General features: G+C 46.1%; 1 protein-coding gene and 1 long non-coding RNA gene across 9 annotated transcripts in view; both read left to right on the top strand.

Annotated features, from left to right (window-relative positions):
- The window catches only part of Mdr49 (Multi drug resistance 49), a 178,276-nt gene that overhangs the window by 101,383 nt on the left and 53,363 nt on the right, over positions 1-23,530 (top strand). The window lies entirely within an intron of this gene.
- On the top strand, positions 3,607-21,920 carry LOC143259174 (uncharacterized). Its single transcript, XR_013032992.1, has 2 exons — positions 3,607-18,085; positions 18,180-21,920. It is a non-coding gene; the product is annotated as an uncharacterized LOC143259174 (long non-coding RNA).

Raw genomic sequence — 23,530 nt, forward strand, 5'->3', positions numbered from 1 at the left:
CGGTCTGCATTACTATCATCGTTGTACTTAGGCTATCGGCGCATGAAGCATACAGGCTAATTAATAAGGTTGCCAGCGAAGCTTCTTATTCGAAAGTGCACGGCTGTTCGTTGACAGGCAGGCTTAACGTTAATAGAGCCCGACTGCTCCCAAAGCGGGAACCGAAGAACTTGCCGTATTGTGCCGGGTTATTAAACTTGACACGGAACTTCTGGTTATTAGACTGCCGGTGTTTACTCATTTATGGCGCCTCGCGAGATCTAATCAAAGTTCGCCGATGTTTCGCATCGACCAACGGAATAAAAGTTCTCCGCCGCGTGTTCGCGTCTGAATAAACCAGCAGCAGCGTTTAGAATTGTGGGAACAAGAACTAACTTTCCGATATGCTCCCGCGGTTTATCGACCGGCGCGGACCCGCGCGAGTGAATTAAAAAACGCGGGATTCGCCCGCGGAGCAGGGGCAGCGGATCTTTACGCGTTTACGGCACGCGCCAATTTAAAAGAGAAAAGAGGAAACAAGCGCGATTGAAAATCTTTTAGTCGACGAAAGAAATTTTCCACTTGCTCGATTCTTCGCGAATTTTACGGATGGAAATGCAGAACGAAGATCGGCGACCTACCGCAAACGTAAGAAGCCGGAACAATGTTTTTATACTTTATTTCCGCCGCGAGAAATCGACCGTTCGATTGCGCGTTCCGCGTTTCAACAAATTCGAGACCAACCGGCTCGAACGACTCCTACAATTGCCGGGATGAAAATGTTTCTGCCGGAAATATTTGGGTTAATTTTTTTGGCCAAGCATAAGATAATATAATATAATATAATAATATATTATAATAATATATAATATATAATATATAATATAATAATAATAATAATAATAATATATAAGAATATATAATATATAATACAATATAATATAACATAACATATGCAGCAATATTAACAACAATATGATGTAACATGTGTAACGATAAAACAATATAAACGTATAAATGAACGTATAAATAAATATCGCCGAAATGCTGGCGATGTCGGTCACGGAATTTCAGATTGAAACGAGCGTCGCTATCGCGTATCGGAGCAGTGGGACAAATAGAAAAGTGATCCTGCAAACACGCGAGGAGGCCTCCGTTTTTTACAAAAGTGGAACAATGCCCCGAGATAACGAAATCTGATGACCAAGCTATTTGAAACGACGCCTCGCGGTGCGCAAGTTGCGCCGCCGAGCACAGAATTTTCAATCGCTGTTCGCGATTCCGATCGGTTCGAAACCGAAAATGGCTGATCCGAAAACTGCGCCGCCGCTTTTTTTTTTGTTATTTCCCCTCCGCGACAACGGCAGCGTTCAAGTTTTCATTGCGGTTGTTATCGATGGCACAGCGCATCGAGACGACACCCGGGTCTATCCGGCGCAACGTTGTCCACGTTATTTCGACGATCCCCTGTGCATCCCCGTTTCTTCTTTTTTTTCCTCCCGCTTTTAAACGCCGCGCCGATTCTTCTCTGTTGTTCGTCCAATTGACACCGACCGCTCTCTGTCATCTATCCTAAAAAGTTGATCCGCCACGTGGACTCGTCTCCGCTCTCCGCATTGCTCCCCGCCCGTTCTTCTCGTTCATGCAACGATGCAACTTTTCCAATGGACGATGCAACTTCTCCAGCGGACGATGCAACTTCGCCAGCGGATAACGCAACTTTCTTTGGTCGATTTCAAATTTTGCTTTTCGACGCCGCGACGACAGATGCTCCTTTTCTGTTTGCTATTTTTCTTCTTATCTTTTAGCATTTCTTCGCCGTTCTCTTTTCACTTTGCTGAAACAAGTTCCGTTACGTCGAATGTAAAGATTCTTTTCCTTTCTCTTTCTCTGGTTTTTATCTTTCTTAGCTTCAAGTTTTTCCGTTTCATCCGTCCTTATGCGATTGATACCTTATTATTATTCTCTCTCTCTCTCTTTTCTCTGTCTCTAAAAAAGGGTTCATCCCGTTAATAAATAAAATTATTACTATTATTATTAACCGTTTGACTGCTGAGGAGCGCTATCGCGCTCTTCTTATTATGAAAAAATACGTCGGTAGCCGAATGGTTAATGTCTTCTTACATTCTGCATCAGAGTTTCATTCGATTAATTTTCTAATCTCAGAGCGATTTCTTGCTAGTCACAGCTCCGCGGAATTGCAATTGCATTCTTAACGCTTTATCGATCGGAAGTCTATTGATAGAATTTGTAATTACTGTGACGCATTGTAAGAAATCCAATGAATCTTTTCCCTTGCGACAAATCCAAACGAAATGATTAGATAACGTCGCTGGAAACAACTTGTTTGCGACACACGATAGGAATAGTTAATTAAGCATTTTTAACTGTAAACGATAGACTTCCTGCAATTATAACATTATCGCCGGTAGATAACGCGTTAAAATGCGAATCCGAGTCTGCGCCGTCGACGCAAACATACTTTTGCGTCACTTGATGCCTGGATCGCTGATTATTTATGCAAAAATAAAAATTGTCCGCGTCGATTGCTAGAAAACAAAGCGTCGTGCGTGCCTTTCATTCTGTCCTTAACGATTTCAACGAGCGGAAAATAGCACATCGATGTTCTATATTTAAATAAATGATAATTTCAATTTACTAATTTGAATTCGTTTCGAATTGTTTCCTTTCGCTTTTGCCAAAAAAATGCATAAAATTCGCAGTGTTGCCATAACCGTTCCGTGTTTTATCGGTCAATCGAACTCGTGCACCGTGTTTAACAGCAATGATTCGATTAGGCAAAGGTGTCATCGGACGCAGCAGCCCCTATCTCTAGAACAAGGACGATATAACCGATTACGAGATCGTAGATCGCTAATTAGCGTCGTCTGTGCCCGTCCTTATCCCTTCGAAACATCTTACCTGCTCGGTTGTCTAGCCAACGCGCGACGTCGACTGGTTTGACAAATAGTTGCTTATCGTACCTGTCCGATTAACACGGCCACACACGTATCTATCCTCGTGTTCGGCTCTTCTTCTTTCTCTGTCGGATATTTTAATGGGCATTTAAACTGCTCGGCTCCGAGTGACCAAAGTTCGGTCGACCAACGATCTGTGATTATCGTGGCGTAGATTTCGGCGGTAACACGGAGGCAGTGAACTTCGATAAAACTAGAAGATTCGAGAATCATTGGGAAAAAGAGAATTATTAAATTCTCTTAAAATTTTCACAAAAGTCTACGAGCCATTGAAAACCGCTCAGCCTTGATCCATTCGATCTTCTTCATTGGCGCGAGTAGTTAAAAATGGAATATTTAAATTTTCCTGAACTGTTTAAAATAACCTAATTTACTGATCCGCTGATCTCCCGTCGGGGGGATAACTATATAACTATATAACTATATAACTATATAACTATATAATTATATAACGATATAACTATATAACTATAATATAACTATTATATATATATATATATATATATATATATATATATATATATATATATATTGTATAACTATATATATATATATATTGTATAACTATATAACTATGGTATGTTTTTGTAAAATTAAATATAATAATCGTTTTCTAAAATTAGATATTGCAATTTGATCTTCCACCGCAAGCATGATAAACGAGACGACATAAATCGCGCGATATTTTGATTAGAATCTCTGCGAGCTAACAAAGTTTCCGAACTATCGATGTATTGTTTGTAAATAAACAGAAAGAACGAAACACAGCGCGGCAAACGCGGCCAGAGCAAACAATTGGCTCGATCAGAGAAAATAAATCTTCCGTCGACCTAGATTCTTGTGAAATCGCGACCGGGAGGAATCTGTGTAAACATTCGCGACCTCTAACGATTACGAACCGTGCCGCAGGCCGAGATCGCGTCACGAGCCGAATCCAAAAAAGTTTCCGTGTTTGCCAATCGGACGGATCAGCCGCGAAATCTCGCGAGTGGCACGTCGACGGGAATCGGCAGACCTCCTGCCGTCCTCTTTTCGCGTTCGACGAGCTCGATATTATATTACAGTTGTCTTCCAGACAATTTGGGAAGAGGAGGTACGCGATTATTCCAGTCAATTCTCCCTAGAAGTCCCGGAACTCGGAATTGAAAACGGTAATCGGCGGATACGGACACGATTATTCGAGCCTGCCGTCCTCTTTTCGCGTTCGACGAGCTCAATATTATATTACAGCTGTCTTCCAGACAATTTGGGAAGAGGAGATACGCGATTATTCCAGTCAATTCTCCCTAGAAGGCCCAGAACTCGGAATTGAAAACGGTAATCAGCGGACACTCGGACACGATTATTCGAGCCTCGCGGCTCGCTTTTATGGTTGTGTCAAGGTTATGTCAAGGTTATGTATGTCAAGGTTATGTCAAGGTTACGTCAAAGTTATGGCACGATAATTCGAGTCTCGCGGCTCGCTTTTATGGTTGCCGATTGTCAACGAAACTTGTCAACATAAAAACGAGCCGGCAGACTAGAATAATCGTATCTCCTCTTCCGAAATTGCCCATTTTTGTGCGCAATCTGAGCACGAATTAGTATCGAATTAGTATAATAGTATCGGCGCGGATTTACCGAGGTATCGCCAAGGCCGCCCGATAATTTTCGGCCGTCTCATCCGATGCCCACTCGGTTCAACAAACACGAGAACGGACCGTTGCGTAATTAAACCCCACCAGCTTCTGTTGCGCACAAACGTTTGAAATTTGCATAATAGCGGGAACATCGAACCGATCAGCGGCTTCGAATGCCACGCGTAAACAGTGAACTTTAGTGTACCGTTCATCTGAATTGTTCGATTCGGAACTGTTGACATTTAAACTGGTCTTGACTCCAGCTGGTCTTCTGATCGACACAGAATTTACGTAATTCGATCTTCTCGAAGCAGGAGCTTTTTGATACGGAGTCAATTTGACTTCAAGTCATCCTTTAAGTGATACGGGGTCAATTTGACTTAAATTTACCCATAATTAATACGGAGTCAATTTGACTTCAAGTTATCCTTAATCGATGCAAAATCAATTTGACTTCAAGTCATCTGTAAGTAATACAGAGTCAATTTGACTTGAAGTCACCCATAATTGACACAGAGTCAATTTGACTTCAAGTCACCCATAATTGATACAGAGTCAATTTGACTTCAAGTCACCCATAATTGATACAGAGTCAATTTGACTTCAAGTCACCCATAATTGACACAGAGTCAATTTGACTTCAAGTCACCCATAATCGATGCAGAGTCAATTTGACTTCAAGACACCCATAATCGATGCAGAGTCAATTTGACTGCAAGTCACCCATAATCGATGCAGAATCAATTTGACTTTAAGTCACTATGATTGATACAGAGTCAATTCGACTTCGAGTCACCATTATCGATAAGTAATTATCTCCGGCACCAAGAATACGACTTCCTGTAATTGTTGTAATACCGTTCGCCACTGTGCTCACATATTTATCCTTTTATCAAGTCACCCATAATTGATACAGAGTCAATTTGACTTCAAATTCCTCGCGGATTCCTCTGGTTCCGAAGCAATTGTTTTGAAGTACCGATTACTTGTTCGGTAGACTTCGCGAGGACTGATCGATGACCTCAGCTACCACGATTGCTTCTCCGTTGTACTACCGATTACTATCGATTATTTTGGCGCCTAAGCTCGAGCCTCTTGTTCGGGGATCAAGCGATAATCTAAACCACTCAGCGACAACGATCTTCGATTTTCTTTGTCTCGAAAACGATACGAACGATATTGCGTTGCTCAAGAAATTGCAATGCGAATTTGCAGCCCGTATGGTCATTTAAACGAACGAATGGTGTCATTATCATTGGGTTCACGGAATCGTAAACACACATTACCGGAGAATTAATTCAACTTAAATAAGCGAAAGCTTTGGAAACAATGAAACGTGAAACGAACATACTGAAATGATGAAACAACAGAAAAGTTCGATCGCGTTGCATCGCGTCGCGAGGAGAACTTTTCGAAGTCAAATAAACTCGAAGATGATTTTCGTCGCTCCGATGCTCTTCGTCGTAGCATCAGAGGCCGATACAAAATCCCCGAATGAAACAGGACATCCCGATCATCGTTAATCGCGATCCAAAGACGTCCCTGTCGTTGTTTCTTTCCGCTGTTTTACAAGATGGTTCGCGTTCGTGCCGCTCGAGGCGTAAAAATTCGACGGCGATCGACGAGGCAGCGCCTCGGATTTTTCGAAAGTCGTAAACCGCGATTGGAAATCGTGCGGGATCGTTCGCCGCGGGGGCGAGACCGGCTTCGGGAACGACTGGGAACTTCGTATCTTCGCAGATTTCCCTCCGGCCGCTTTATTTTCCATCCCGGCAACGATTACTCCAGCAGATCTTATGCGGTTCCGCGAAAAGGAATCTGTCCTCCGATAATTCTTTCCGATTCGCGCTTATTAATTCCCCCCAAAATAACGTCGCCCGATCATCCGACCGCGTCGCTCGGACGCGATCGCAGGGCAAAGGGTCAAAACCCGCGATCAAATTTCGCACGAGTTTGGCCCACCGGAGGAGATCGTGGATATTCCGGTGCAACGAAGTCGACCGGCGGAAATGAGCGCGATTAAATAACAAAGCTGCTAACCAGACGTCGCGCAATTGGCAATTCACCGATCATCGATCGCTCCGCCGTCGCCTCGAGCGTCTTCCGACGGAGACTCGGTCAGCTTGCTGATCGAAAATCCCCGGACGTTATCTCCGTCGAAGAAATCAGTCTCCTTCGGGTATCCAGGATTCCGCGTTATCTGTCGGAACACCGTCGAACAGGACGACACTCGGTGAAGATGATCGGACCGAGCGACTCGCGAACAGCCTCGCGTCGCGTCGCGTCGCCTAGATCGGATTACCAGGAGGAGCCAGCTATCCAGCCAGCTACTCCGTCGATCGGAATCAAATTTTCTTTTATTTTTCCACGGTCGAAGATCGAAGTTCCCGGGGACAGAGCCCGTGGAGCCGGAGAGAGAGCCGCTCGTCTCTCTGGTTCCCGAAGTCCATCGAAGTTATCGTCCCGCGGGACGGCGGCTTCCCCGGGTGACGGAATTAATGTTTAGAAGGGGATTAAGTCGGTTCCGGCGAGACATCGAGAAGATACTGGGTGTCGCGCGGCGAAATCTTTCCATTTGTCACGAATCGGATTACCTTTCCGCGCGCGGAACCGAGTTTCTCATCCGACTCCCTCGGCTTCCGCCTCGACGCCCCAGCACCCTCGGGTCTCTGTTTCCCCATGAAAATGCGACGCCGGTCTCTCGTACGTTGTCGCTCGTGTACGAGGAACACACGCACACGCGTATATGTATTATACTTCGTTTCAGGATCGAAGATGTCGGGCTGCAGATCGATCGACTTATCGCGCGGTCGATCGGTGCCTCATCGATCTGGCGTTATCGCGCGGCAATATCGCCGCGATTTCGAGCACGCGGATGGAATTTCCAACCGCGCGAGCCCACTTCGCGATTATTTTTGGATCGACGCGACGGGCCACGGATCTACGCGCCGCGTCGCGCCGCTTTTCGAATCCGACGCTGCTATTTCGATCTCCGCCGAGAGGCGATCGGCGAAAATCGGCGACACGCGCGCCGGCCTTCGGCGACTTTATCGACGAACTCGCCGAGATTTAACCCTTTGCACAGCCAGAAGCCACTTCAACTGTGAATCTAGAACAATTTTTCTGCCTCGCAGTATTTCCATTTTATATAACAAAGCGCATTTTATGTATATGAAATTGAGCCTCGCGATCCATAGAGGAGTTACGCTTTTAATGATTTTCAAGAGATCTTGAACTTTGACAATATAAACATGATCTTGGAACGTGATACGACAATCTCAGTGGTGCCTCGGAGTCGCCACTCGAGTGCAAAGGGTTAATCCTGCCTGCGACATCGAACGTTGCAGTTTTGCTTTCTTTCTTTAACTTTATTCCAACGAATTATAGTCGCTTCCTCGAGGAACGACGATCGAACAGCAAGATCGAGCGAGTTGTCGGAAGCGTTTTTTATTCTTTTTTCGAACCGCGTTCGATGTATTGTTGCCTCGAACTGCGTTTAAATTTCTGTCTAATTTGCCTGAGATTGCGCACAAAAATGCACAATTTCGGAACAGGAGACACGAGATTATTCGAGCTTCGCGGTTCATTTTTCTATTCGCCGATCGTCGACAGCGATAAAAACGAACCGCGAGGTTCCAGTAATCGCATCTCTTCTTCCCAAATAGCCGATTTTTGCTTAAAAGCCGAGCTGTTTAAATTGCAGCGAATTTACTGTGTTCACCATTTGCCATAAACGCGTTGTAAATTCTCTGGACTAACCGCGAGTCGAAAACTCTACAATAAGACATTTATTCCCTTCGTTAACACATTGACAACCGCGTCTATGACATCTCAAAAAATTTCATAGACTTAAAGTACTTTAATCGATTAAAAATTGAGCATGCAAATCAAAGTTACATGACGCATCGATTACTATTTCAACATTCTTACCTCCCGCGAATCTGAATAAAATCAAGAAATTTCTATGGATTACCACGAAAATAAAATTGTAAATAATTTCGACATCCGCGTACCGGTCAAAGCGTTGCAGTAATGTCTCCCTAACTCACGCTGAGATTCTGCAGAAAAATGAACAATTTGGGAAGAGGAGATACGATTATTCGAGCCTTGCGGTTTATTGTGACAATTATAAATTGTCCACAATTATAAAAATGAGCCGAACAATCGTATCTCCTCTTCCCAAATTATCCATTTTTACTGGACGATCTGAGCGTCGGTAAGGAAAACATTACCGTAATCGTTTCAACGTGTTACAAACGATAGCACAACCGTTTCTGCTCCTCGTCGAATCGTGGCGTTTCGATCGGGCCGCAGGAAGGAGGCGTAAAAATTCGATGGGGCCTTGAACGAGCATTAAGCCCGGTTTATTTGCGGTTTCGCGTACGGCGCACGTGATCGATATACCCGGTGGCAGTGTTTCTCGAAAGATTCTCGCGGCGGTAGCGGTATCACGATTGATCAGCGTCGACTGGGTGCCAAGGCGCGGCGAGGGGCGGCGGGCCGAGGGAAAGATACGCTGGTTGACGGGGGATAATTCGGATCCGGCGCCGAATCACCTCGCGATAACGACGCCGCCGCGCCGTCGTATCGGCCCGATCCTCAATTATTTCTCGTATCATCGATTAATCTCGGGACCCGGCCGCTCGTGTACCCGGACCGCTTCTCATCGGTCAATCTGTCCGCAATTACCGGCTCGCCGCTTCGGGACCGTTCGGGATACGTTCGCGTTCCTCTTCCATTCGCGAGCGATTCTCTTGGCAGAGCACCGGAAGGGAGCGCGCCTCTTCTATTCGGCCCTAACGAGATTATGCTCCCTGATTCCGTTCGTTGCGATGATTTCCCGTTCGCGACTCCGAGCTCTCGATAGGAAATGCGGGGAACGAGGGGGCGGGGAAATCGGCTTCTTAGGAGATATATTATTCAACGAATGACCAACGAATATGGCATCCGGTGTGCGTCTTATAGTCTATACACTTTTATAGAATGCTTTGAAGATCCACGTGAAACATTTTCAACGAAAATTGCGACTACGGTAATGTCTCCCTAACTGACGCTCGGATTGTGCAGAAAAATGGACAATTTGGGAAGCGAAGATACGATTATTCGAGCCTCGCAGATCGGTTTTCATAGTTCTTGACAATTCGTAAGTATAAGAATGAACCGCAAGGCTCGAACGATCGTATCTTCTCTTCCCAGATGATCCATTTTTATGAACGATCTATGCGTCAATTAGAGAGACATTACTATAATCCTTTCTTCTCGCTAGTTTTCGTAACGCGTTACCGTTCGGATGACTAGAAAGAGTGGAAACTTTAACTTTTCTTTTTGAAAGTAAGAACTCCTCTCTTTTTAAGAACCTCTACGCGCAGAACGGTTCGCAGAAACAGCCAGGATCGTATTTGCGTCAACTTCGACCACTTTCGCTTCAGCGTGAAACATTTTATTATATCCGAAAGTGGGACGGCAGCGACGAACACCGTCTTTCAAAGAGCGAATTATCCGCGTAATCGCAAGCCGCTATGACCCTCTTGCAACTCCGATCACGCGCCGAAAGTATCAAACGGCCTAAAAATACTTCAAGTTCGTTCTCCCTCTTCCGATCCAAGAACGCCGGTCGCACAGACGTTGACATTAAACTTCCCGTCGACGACCACGAAAAACCGCCTGTATAGGACTTCGCGTTAATTGAACGCGATCTGCACTATTCATCATTCGAATCGTTCCGAATTGTATCGAGTAAGAGACAGCACTCGTTTCCTCGTATCCCAGATGTTTTTCCTGGCAGAGTCGCGGAAGCTGTCGCCGCTCTAAGAGGAGAGAGGGAGAGAGAGAATCTGCTCCTGCGGCGTTGTTCTTGGCACACGCGGCTGGCCCGCTGTTCCTGATCAACGCTCGGAAAGCGGATGATTCCGATCGTCGCGCGGCGACAGCATTTGATCCCGTTCGGGCGCTTGTTCGTGCATTTTTTTCGAATATATTTTCGACGTTGCGTTGTCTAGATCGCTCCCCGAATAATTCATTCATCGATTCCTATAAAAATTCGGTACAACTTTGCGCAGCAAAATCACAATTGCCGTAAAATTTGTTCCTAATCGCCGGTGTCGGAAAAATCTTTTGATCGCCAAGGTGAATGCAATTCATGGAAAATTTGTCTGTCCGATGCTCGAGTCTAACCTTCGGAGAAATGATTTTCCCGAAGGGAAAAGGGTGCGCGGCGTGCGTCGGTATTTCGGGTGGCGCGTTCGCGAAGAAAAGGAAAGCAGGGAGGAAGAGGAAAGAGGAAGACGGAGACGCGAAGGCTCGGGACAGGGTGCCCACACGCTTTCTGCCAACGTCGGAGATGCTTCCGCGGGATTGACTTGGCAGAAAAGTGGGCGTCGCTGGCCAGACTCGCCCAAGGTTGCAGACGATCTCGTCTGTCAGGGGCCGCCGCGAATTTAGCCGGCGCGGTCTCGCGAGTACATCGAAATAAAATCCAAAGAGAAAACCGCGCGTTCTGGCCGCCTCGGGACTCGGCACTCGGCACTCGAGAAACCTGTGGTTCATCGTCTGCTGAATAATACCGGCGCGGCTGCCGCGGCGCGATTTCACGATGCTCTTTCGACACGCTGGCTGTCTGCCTCGTTCCTTATTTCTCTCTCTCTCTTTCTCATATCCTCTCGCTCTCTCTTTCTCATATTCACTCGCTCTTATTCTTTCTCTCATATTCTCTCACCCTCATTCTTTCATATTCTCTCTCTCTCTCTCTCTCTCTCTCTCGTATTCTCCTCTTCTCATATTCCTTCTCTCATATTCTCCCCCTCTCGCTCATATTCTCCCCCTCTCATATTCTCTCTCTCTCTCATATTCTTCCCCTCTCGATCATATTCTCCCCCTCTCATATTCTCCCCCTCTCATATTCTCCCCCTCTCATATTCTCTCTCATATTCTTTCTCTCTCATATTCTCTCATATTCTCACTCTCTCGTATTCTCCCCCTCTCATATTCTCTCTCTCTCTCTCATATTCTCCTCTTCTCATATTCTTTCCCTCTCATATTCTCTCTCTCTCTCATGCACCGTCTTTCTTTCTCTCCTTTCCACACTCTCGTCGTCTCTCGCACGAGCGATTAGTCGCCGTTGGTCGCGGTTCCGCTCGCCAAAACGGGAATGGAAAGATTTATCTAGACGTGATCTCGCATTCTGGTGCCAGCGTCGGAAGTTAGCGGTCATCGGATAGACGGTAGCTATTCGCAATATCGTAGGATCATTCACTGGCTGCATGCACAACACCGCCTGTCCTCCCGGATCGCTCTTCGTTAATCCCCCATTAATCCTTTTATCGTCGCCCCGACCGTCGCGCGATCTCTCTCGTCTCTGTCGTTCGTCTTTCGGCCGGCATTGAAATCGGTCGAGAATCGCCGGCGATCGACGCTTTTATCATTGCATCGGAGAACCGTCTGGGATTAGGATGAGTTCGCCGGTTCTGCCGGTGATCGATGCATCGAGAAATTTCCGCGGCGATCGAGATATCGATCGTTAATCTCGCGATTGATTCGTCGAGCCGTGAAATCTCGCGCGTCGTTTGCGTCATTATTCGACCGCGATTTTTATGGACCCGTAGCTTTCCAGTATTTTCGTGGATCGACCTCGATCGAACGGAGATCCGATCGTAAATTCGTCCGAGATTTCTTTTTTATTCCTTGCTCGCGTTATGTTTGCACGGCCTTCGGACGTCGTTCAGAGCGTCTTCGGACGCAACGGGCGCGGTGTACGAAAACGTTCGACGATTTAGGAGCTCGATAGGATGCACAATTGGCAACGCGCACCGCCACGTCGGCTGTCGGACGAGGAAGAGCGACGCGTGTACGACAGGACCTTTCGTGGCCCGTAACAAAATGAACGATTCACTCGGGCCGGAACAGTCGTCGCGAATAGCACCGCCGCGATAAATCAGCTCCGCCTAGCTGTGAATGAAGCTAGGTGTCCACGCTCGCTTCGATTTTTCTTATCGCGGCCACTGCCGTCGCGGCGGCCGTTTTCTTCGTGCCCGCTGGCGTTCAAGGCTTCCCGGCGAGCATCGTTGAATCGGCATGCACGACCGCGCCGACTATTTCGATCCGCTTAACAACAAGGAAGCCCCTAAACAGCGCCGGTCATTAAGCAGTCTCGTCGCTCGTAAATCAAGCGGACGGTGGGCGACGGTGTCTCCGCACGCGATTTCTAGGACGGATAAAATTAGACGGACGATCATAATCCGGCGAGTCCGAGCCGCTAGACGCTGCGTGTCGCAACCGAGAGATCGCCGTCGCGCGATCCCCGCGATCGACGATCCAACCGCGCGATCGGTTTCAACGATCGAGACGCTCGCTCTTCGCGACGCAACGGGGTTAATCGATTTGGCGAATGGACGGCTCAGTTAACACATTCAGGACCGCGCTAGAAACCTCAAAAATGTTCATAAAATTAAAATATTTCATTCACTTAAACAAAAATTACGAAGCAAACTTATATGGCATAAATTACTTCTTCAGCGTTCGTACCTCTTGCAAATCTTAATAAAATTAAGCAATCGTTTTTAATTTTTCATTCATCAGCCATTCTATCATCAGTCGACTGAATTTGAAACGCGGATATATCCCCATTCGGTTGGCTAAGTGTTAATACAGTAATGTCTCCCTAACTGACGCTCCAGATTCTGCACAAAAATGGACAATTTAGGAAGAGGAGATACGATTATTCGACCCTTGACATAACCTTGACAATTCGTAACTATGAAAACGAACCACAAGGCTCGAAGTAATCGTGTCCCCTCTTCCTAAATTGTCCATTTTTGTGAACAATCTGAGCGTTATTTAGGGAGACATTAATGTACATTTTATTCGCAACGGTATACAGTAATGTCTCTCTAACTGACGCACCAGATTCTGCACAAAAGTGGACGAATTTGGGAAGAGAAGATACGATTAATTTAACCTTGCAGCTCGCTTCTATAGTTCCCGACAATTCGTAACTATAAAAACGAACCGCAGGTCTCGAATAATCGTATTTCCTTTTCCCATACTGTCCACTTGGACAGTTTACTATCTGAGCGTCAATTAGAGAGACATTACTATAATGCGAAAGCAATATTTCTACGAAAAAAATCTACGCTTTAATCTCGTAAAAATCTACGCGTGTTTTAGATCGCGCTGCGAGAGGATTGCCAACGCTTGGCTCATAGATTTTTTTTTGTCGCGACAATCGGATGTCTCGCATCTTTGCGGAGCACTGTTTTCACGACTCCTGAGGAAAATTATATCGTTCAAGCCGCTTCAACGTGCACGTTTCCGTAAACGAGACACTCTGACACTTTTGTGGAAACAGGCACAGAGAAAAAAATTGCTATTGACGCAAGATGTTTTACGAACTTATCGAGATACCGGCTCCGCCGGTAGAGAGCGTTAACCACGCTCGAGTGTCGGCCCAGGTATATTGAATTCGACGGGACCCACGTGTCTCGACGAAGACGTTCTAAAATATACAGTATGAGGGAGAAAAGTGCTCGTTCCCTGTTTACTTTCGGTTTCGAGTGTTGATACTGTTCCTAGAGTAACGCCTAGCGTAAGATCTACAGCGCGAGGAAGGAGAGCGCGCAACCATAACCGCCCTAGCGAAGTGGTTTTATCAAGTTTTTAAATGTACGTTACTTTAAGTCTGTCCGCGGGAGAACGCCGAACAATCCTCGAAATGGCAATTTCATGTTCGATTCAACGTTTACTTATTTGTTTCGAGTACTTGGAAAAGTCGAATCAAATGCTTGTAAAAGTTAACAAGAAATTGCTTAAAAATTGCTGCTGTAGAGTGGTATTCGGCGAAGTAAGGGACGATTATTTATATTAGTATTCATAGTTTTTATTCGTTTGTTTTATTCTGGCCTGGCCTCAAAATATTCGAATCTTGAAATTTGGGAATATGTTCTTGTTCTCGCTAAAATTACAATTTAAACAGCCGATGGTCGTTATATTTTACGCACGACGAGTATACTCGTCATGGCAGAAAGTAGTGCCACTTCTCCAGGACGAGTATACTCGTCGTGACAGAAGATACTGTCACTCCTCCACGACGAGTATACTCGTCGCTACATAAAATACTGCCACTCCTCCACGACTAGTATACTCGTCATGACAGAAAGTAGTGCCACTCCTCCACGACGAGTATACTCGTCAAACACAAAATACTGCCACTCCTCCGCGACGAATATACTCGCCGAACCTAGCTAACCGGTTAAGATGCGACACCCAGAGCAGAAGGACAATCGATTCGCAGAGCCTGGGACAGCCGAGGAGACAGCGATCGAGGTGTCCCCGGGTGCACAGGAGTACAATCAATCGAGCAAACATCGTCCTCGAAAGTTTCCACGTGGAATCACTTAGCCCGGCGCCTAGCCTAAACAGCGATCGATAACTCATCGGAAAGAGGACACTCGAGCAGATTCGGGCTCGCGAAAACAAACGTCAGCGATTCAGGGGGACAAGATGGCGTGTTCCACCCCGGACCGACGTCTTCGTTTCCGTCGGCCGACGGATCGTTCGAACGTGAAACACGTTCCGGTGCCAGTTGCCAGTTTCGTGGGACGATTCGAGTGTAATAACTTCGCCGGGGATCATTTAAAAAAAGAAAAAAAGGGAGGGATCAACTGGTGGCGACGGTGGCGGCGGATGAAAGGTGGTTTTGGGATCGGAGGACGAAAGTTTGGTCGGTCCTCTGTTCCGGTCTGCGAGCCCGTTCGAGCATTTATCATTCGCGGATGGGACGAGCAGGAGACTCGAAGCTCGTTCGAGCTGGTTCTCCGAGCGGGACAGAGGACCCGGAAGCGTAACCGAGAGTCGTGTCTGCCTGTCGGCCGTTTTCAGATACCATGGAAATTAATTCGCCGGGCTTAACGAACCTCCGGCGGGGCACAAAGCGGTCCCGCGCGATCTCTTTAATTACGAGTCGCGCGCTGCGCGGACCGCGATTCGACCCCGCAAAAAGATTCTCCCGGCGCTGCCCTTTCGGTATCACCGACGCCGGCATTTTTTGCGGTCTCGGCGTTCTGTTTCTAATTAACGCGCCGCGTGTTCCGGCAAACCGCGCGCCGATTCGCGGGACCTCGGACGCGCGCGCGCGCGTTCTCCGTCGGAAATCGCGCCGCTAACGAGGGATTCGTAAACATTTTGCACGCGACGTTCGTTGTCTAATTTCGAGAGCGTTTCGACCGCGACTCGCGAGTCGGCGATGGATCGATTCGCGTTTCATTTCTCTTAGCGCCGCGGTCGTCGAGCTTGCGAGTGTTTCTTTCAAGACGACGTTTCCTCGATCGTGGCTGTAACTTTGAACCGGTTGACCCTTTGTTATTCTGTATTTTAAAATTGGAAGGAAATTCTAATCGCTTGTCGACGATATTTAAACATTCGAGTGAATTTCGACACACGATGAACATCGATTTTCTTTCCGTTCTAAGAAATTATTGCAATTGAAACGTTTCTAATCGCAGCAACTGCGAAGAAAGTGGTACGTTAAAGGGTTAATCGCGACTGAAATCTTTTGGAATCTTAAAAAGCGTTGGGACACAAATTGTACGCAAATTGTATATAAATTGTACGCAAATCGTACGCAAATCGTACACAAATTGAAACATTTCTTTGAGCACTTAGCGTCGGATCTGTCGATCCCTTCTGAACCAAATTTCGCGCACATTTTGTCTACGGATTCGCGAAGACACAATTAAGCGACCGAAATCGGAAATTAGTTCCGTCTACCAGAAACAATTTACGAATGCGATCCGATTTCATTCCAGCGCTCACTTTCCGCGAGAAAGTCCGCTTGTTCGCAACGCTCGCGTTCGTTCGATTCGCCGTGAAATCATAATCAGGCTGCCGTGACGCGGTTGTAAATCAAAGGGTTATGGGGAATTAGCATATTCGAAGTGAATCCGATGATCGTGAGACAGCGCAGGTGAGCATCGGAGTTGATTAATTCGTGGCAGACGCAGGAGAATGGGACTGGCTGCCGTTAGACGCTTACAGGGAGGATCGTGCAAGGAGAATTGGACCGTATGTAGTCAGACGTGACTTACATTCGCAGTCGCGCGGGGATCCCTGTTCGCCGTTCGTCTCCTCGAGCATCGTGTGGCAGCCGAGGCGGATCCGGTCGGACGCGGTTTCGAGCGGAAAATAATCGTGAGAGCGTTCGTGATTTTTTGGTGCACGGGGCGTCGGCGGCGTCATTAATAACATTTGCAATTAGGCGGTTCGAAGGACCTCGTCGTTCGAAAATCCTTTCCGCTTCATTTTTCTTCCGCTTCTTCTACCGCGGGAAGAGTTTGACATATCGCATAAATTTCAGCCGTGAGAAACGCTCCCGAAGTTCATGAGCGAACGATTAATCTCTTCTCGGACGCTTCCGAACGCCGCCACGGCCGTGCACGACGCGAAACAAAATCTTCCGGCTGTGCTCGTACGTCTCCCTCGTTGCGTGTGCAACGGAGATAAGCGCGTTTCTCAAAATTGTAAACAGTTCGCGGAAGATCGGGAACAAGCCGCGCCGATAATAATAAGCTCGTATCGCGGAGAAACATTTGACTTGTGCAATTGTAATCGTGAGTCATTTGTTTGACCGATACCGGCGCGTTGGCTGTCGTCGCCATCGAAACGATGCGAGAGCGTCGTTCCGTCGTTTCGCACCGACGATCGTCCCCCAGCAACGCGTCCCAGCGACGATAAATTCTCCCGAAGAAAAGAAACAAGCGGGGCCGCGACACCGGCACGGAATTCCCATCTGCCGGCAACTTTTGCGGACAAACTTCTCAAAATATCTAAATCTTCCGTGTTTCCTCGACTCGCAGACGTTGATGAAACCTCTGACAGTCAAGATTCCATTCTTTCGTTCCATCCTCCGAACGTTTAATTTAACTTTTTAATCAAATTTCACGCACAGCTGCGTATTTCTTTCCTTTATCATTTCAATCAAGTTGACAATTAATCGAGATAATAATATTAATGTTAGCTTGCGTTCTCTCTCTCGATCTACCCATTTTTATCGTAACTCTGTATAAGATGATTAACGACCGTAATTATCCCGAAAGTGGAGCTTCAGAAACGAAACGATTCGACGAGCAACGATTTAACGCGGTAATAACAAGTAGAAACGGTCGACGATGATCAGACCTCGTTCGGACACGATTACTTCAAACTGTGGATTTCTTTAAACAAATCAGAAAGTAGTTTCGCATCGATTGAATCGCCTCTATGTATATTTAACTCTTTGATCTTGCCGATCCAGCGGCCTCGGAAATTCTGCAGAATCGAAGCGATTTATTTAACGACGCGAGAATTCAACCGCGAACCGAACAGTTTCTCGATCCTTCTGCAATTTGCAGTGCCAAATCTTGCGCCGTTGTTATGTTAACGTAAAAATTGATTTCGAAACCTTGACAAATAATTTTGCCTTTCGTATTGCAGATGTTTTGTCTGAGCACAGTGAACTATCCCGGAAACGGTTATGTCAAGGTTATGTCAAGGTTATGTCAAGGTCATGTCAAGGTCATGTCAAGGTTATGTGAAAAAAATTGCAAAAAGAAATGTTAAGTGTGAAAAGGGCAAGGTTATGTCAAGGTCATGTCAAGGTTATGTGAAAAAAATTACAAAAAGAAATGTTAAGTATGAAAAGGGCAAGGTTATGTCAAGGTTATGTCAAGGTTATGTGAAAAAAATTACAAAAGAAATGTTAAGTGTAAAAAGGGCAAGGTTATGTCAAGGTTATCTCAAGGTTATGTGAAAAAAATTACAAAAAAAATGTTAAGTGTAAAAAAGGCATGCATCTTTTTATCGGTATTGCGACTGCACTCGATCGGACGAAACATCCGCGTTGGATAAGCAGCTTCGCGAAAATGCTGTTCGCAAGCGTCGTCGCAACAACTCGACGATGCCTCCGTCAAGCATGGAAATCGGAGACCGCTTCGATTGGTCATTTTCGCGTAGAATTCGGCGACCACTTCGAAAATTAGCGCAGGCCGGAGATAATCGAATCGCGGTCGACGCGCCGACCGATTCCGCTCAAAGTTCCAGGGATCGTCCCCGCGCGGCATCGAAATTTATGCGACCCTCAAAAGGATTATGCAACGTCGGTGCGCTGGCGCGCGCGCGTGCACTCGCACTCGCGACGCGCCGGCAACTCCGTTGGAAATTAGTTTCCGAGCTTAATGGAGTTCCGCGACTGCGAAAGGTGCCGCGGCAAACGACGAAAGTCGCCGGAACTTTCCGTGTAACTTTAGCAATTTTTCCCATTAGCCGCGATTTTTCAGCGGCGGGACGCGCGCCCCTGACGAAGTTACCACCGAGAATAGGGACGGGGGTGGGGAAGGGGGTTGGCGAGAAGGGCTCGGCGAATGGAGCCGGGAGCCAGGATGGATACCCGCGACAACCGCGCGAATACATTAGCGGCGCAAACTTCGCGCGGATTGTTTTCCGCGCCGAAATTCGTTCGCGAACGATGTTAACTGAATTTCGAAAAGATTGCCGCCGCAAACTTTCGAAGATTGCGTCCGCGGACGTGGATTAAATGGAAACCGCGGGCTTTCCCCGGGCTCTCGTTCCCGGCCCGATTGCTTCGCCGGATTCGCCGCCGCTCCCGCTTTTCAATTCGATGTCGCGAATTTTCCGCGCGATCGAACGCAACACCACGTTATCGTTCGGTATCGAAGCGTTATTGTGTCCGATGAACAGATTTTGGTAATTACGAAATAATTGATTTTACGACATTATATCGTTTCGCTAACAGTTCGCGAACTTTTCGGCAAATTTAGAAATTGTTCGCGTTAATGACAAGATACAGGAGCCACGTAGACATTAATTTCTTTGCCGAATGATTTTAATAGATCGATGGCAATGCTACAGTATTTTGACTCTTCGAATGTCTTCCACAGTTTTCCATTTCGGTTTCTAATTTTTCTCTTAAATGCAAGAAATACGCGATCTGGAAATAACGTGTTTGAAAAAAAAAAAGATATAATATATAATATAATATGACATATACAGGATGTCCCGAAAATGTCTCGTAATTCGGAAATGGGAGGTTCCTGGGGTCATTTGAAGCAACTTCTTCCTTTGCGAAAATTTTCTCCGAGGCTACGTTTACGAGTTATCAACGAAAAACACTGACCAATAAGAGGCGAGCTCGGCTGGCGCGCGGCGGCCCAGCCAACGAGTGCACGGAGCCCAGTTCCGCTCACTGGCTCGGCCGTCTCGCGCCGAATGATCTCGCCTCTCATTGGTCACTGTTTTTCGTTAATAACTCGTAAACGAAGCCGCGGATTGCATTTTCGCTAAGGAAAAAGTTGCTTCGAATGACCTCAGGAATCCCCTACTTTCTGATTGCGAGACTTTTTGGGACACCCCGTATAATTTAATATATAAAATAATCCTCCTAAATAAATACAACTAAGCACCAGTTCTGTTATTCGAACGTTCATATCGCCGCGCATAGTTCGTATAATCGAAGTTCCGTCGTATACGGCACATTCGTCAGAGAAAACGAGGACCGAATTACCTATTAAACGAAGCAGACTGCGGAGATCCGGTAGTCGAGGGGAAACTTTCGCGCGATAATAGTTTCTCCGGAAAGCAAGCTAATTCTACAGTCAATTCAACGGAGCTAATTTCGGTGGCCACGAATGCATAAAGATCCGCGATCTAATCATGACGACTTTACTCCGCGCAAAGATCCGCATTAAGAAGTGCTTAAGTAAGATCTCTTCGCAAATTGGTTGCGCTGCCGTTCGCAAAGATTCGCTCGCCATTCCCTTATCTCGAACATAGGCTGATACTTTGAGCTTCATTATCGGGGCAATGATTCATTGTTACGCAGCAGCATGTTGTTTTGATTTGCATGGGCGATTAGGACACGAGCGCAGCTTGCGTCGAGCCTTCGTTATGCAAGATCGTGTTACAATTGCAGTATCAATCGACTGGACGCGTTCGAAATTGATTTTATTGAATTTTTTAATCTTCCGCGGAAGCAACTGTACAATAATAATTTCGAGGCTGCTGATTTGCCGACGAAGATCGCTATGATCCTTTTAATTTATTATACAGTGTCTCTCCTTATTCTACATCGTAAAACCTGCAATTAAAATTCAAAATTGGCGCACGCTCGTTCGAGTTGCATTTTTCTGCTAATTAGGCTAGATGTACCGGTTATGATCAGCGCATCTGTTTTGGTTATCGGTATTATTATTATTATTATTGATATTTTTTTTATTTGAAGTTGGCTACGATTCCCAGCGATCAACGGACCTTCAAATTCCAAACTATTAAATATTAAATATGTAGTTTCCAGTGCGTATGTGCAATTAACGAGAAAGAAAATACAGTGCAAATGAAATTAACACAAAAAAGTACAAACCAAGAGAAAGCAGAAGGAATGAAGAAGAACAAATAAAAATTTCAAGAATATATTTCCGTCGAAATTCCTATAAATCCTTACCACGGTCACAAAAGGCACATCTACCCTACTCGCGGAACGAACCCTTAAATTCTTCCCCGTGAAAATACCGGAGCAAACGTCTCCATTATTTTCTCGCGACTGGAACGCGCGAATCGAAGAGTCGGACGATCCTCGTGGACTCCGTGGAACGCGAAAGCGATCAAGGCCGCGACGAAATGGGGGGAAAAAACCACCCTCGCAGGCGCCGCCGATAAATTAAGCCGGGGCTGACGTTTCGATTGTCCGGCCGGCCTATATTTGTTGCGGTCAATATTTGCTCGTGCGATCCGTTGTCGGCGTTCGATTCACTGCCAGACACCTATTTCGTTGATCCGTGGAGGATTCTGGCGGGGCAGGGGGCGAGAGTGTCGCCGGCGAGGACTCGCGCTCGTGCAAACTGCAATTAGCAACGATAATACACGGACAACAAACTGTATTTGCTTCGATCGTTATCCGGTATATCATACGTTGACAATGCAGGATATCCAATCTAAGCGGTGATTAGACACTATCGTAATCCGCGTTAATTAATCGATCGACCAGCCGAAGGCCTACGCACGCGGAAAAACGAGGCAATTTTTAGGAATATTTTTTTTCTCGAAAAATCGTACTTGGTGTTTTTTTTTTACTTTAGGATACAATTTTTTCGTGTTTTTGGAAGCTGCGAACATTTTTCTTTTTTCGAAAATTCGTGATACAATTTTTAGGAAAATGGCGAGAATACTGAGTCGCGATTCTTCGGGCATCGCGGCTCGTTTTTATAGAAATTCGGGGCAGTCGGCGAAAGAAAGACAGCGACTAGCATGTCGGTGTACATTAATATGAATGAACAGTAATGCTAAAATAAAAACGATGGCTTAACTTTTTTATTTTTAATTTTTTGCCACGATTCGAAGGCAATTCCGAGGCCATGTGACACGATTCGAAGGCAATTCGGAGGCCACTTGAGACGATTCGAAGGCAATTCGGAGGCCATGTGCCACGATTCGAAGGCAATTCGGAGGCCACGTGTCACGATTCGAAGGCAATTCCGAGGCCACGTGCCACGATTCTACGGTCGACCCTATGAAATAGGATTAAGTAGAGACCCTATTAAATTCCACAGGCGTAGGACCAGCACAGGAAAATTCACAGCAACTCGAAATTCGGCATTCTAAGGAGAAATTACCGTAGCTGCCGATGAAATTGAACGCTTCCGCAGGTTCGAAGGCGGCGCGGAGCCCCGTATTATGTATAATCACTTTCCAACCGACCTTTCACATCCAATTAACGCGCTAATTGCCGAATGAAAGGAATAATGAGAACGGCGAATGGATATCACGGCGACACGACAAGCTGACTTTATAGCGTGGTTGTTCGTTAACCGATGGAGCACCTCTCCTCTTTCCTCTGTCTTCGCCGGCTTCTGCGACAGCGGACAATTATCATCGTTAACAGAGGGAACACGGCTTTCTCATTGGTCGCCATCCGAGATTAATCTCTCGAAAATTCGTAAAACGCGTCCGAAGTTTCGCGAGCCGTTCCAGCAAAGATAAAATGCGAGATCCAATTATTAGCGGAAGCTTTTAGAAGATTCTCGCCGAGCTTCGTTTCGTTCGGGGAAACGAGATTTCGATTAGACTTCGGACTTCTTTAGCGGCTCGTTAGCAGTTCCACTGCCCCATGACAATCGTCTAAAAAAATTCGTAAAATTAAAGTATTCTATTTAATCGAATTGAGATTGATACGTGTTACGTTGCCCGTAATTAAATTTAAAATTGCGCGACATCGAATTCTTATGTTTTACGGATTTTTGCACGATTAGAAAGATACAATGGATCAATGTAAAAATTATTTCTCAAATCTGAGCGAATTATTCGATCTGGACATGTTGACCGAAGGTTCAAATACCTGGTATACGTAAAAATAGACGTAAAAATATTGAATCCTTAACTGGACCATCGAAACTGGCCATTGGAACGGAAATATTCCAATAATCTTAGCGTATTACACATCGAACGAGATCCACGCAAGTAGAAATAAAAGCCGACTGTCCTAGATAAACTCGTTAGCTTAGAATCTGCAATAAAATTCGGCCATTTTCGTGCAAGAAATTCCCCAAATTGAGGGCCGCATTTTCCGAATCGGCCAGGAAAGGATCGCCGAGGATCTAATTAACCGAATCACGCGCAATCTCTTAAAATAACGGCCAGTCGATTTCCCATCCTTTTTTTCTCGAACGACGACAGAAGGCTCGGAATCCTTAATGAAGATCGAAAGCACTCTAAACGAGACTCCGTCGAGTAAATGAGAGAAAGCCAATAAAAAGCACCCGCCCTTTTTATCCCAGGTCCCGTATCTTTCATTACTTTTGCGCTTTGATCAGCCGTTCCTTTGTTATGGCGTCTCGTCTTTCATCAGGGAACCGGGTTGAGGAGAACAGAGGGAGAGGGAGAGAGAGTGGGAGAGAAAGAGAGAGAGGAATGGGGAAG

The sequence above is a fragment of the Megalopta genalis genome, chromosome 3 (genome assembly GCF_051020955.1).
Source record: "Megalopta genalis isolate 19385.01 chromosome 3, iyMegGena1_principal, whole genome shotgun sequence".
NCBI classification, from domain to species: Eukaryota; Metazoa; Arthropoda; class Insecta; order Hymenoptera; family Halictidae; genus Megalopta; species Megalopta genalis.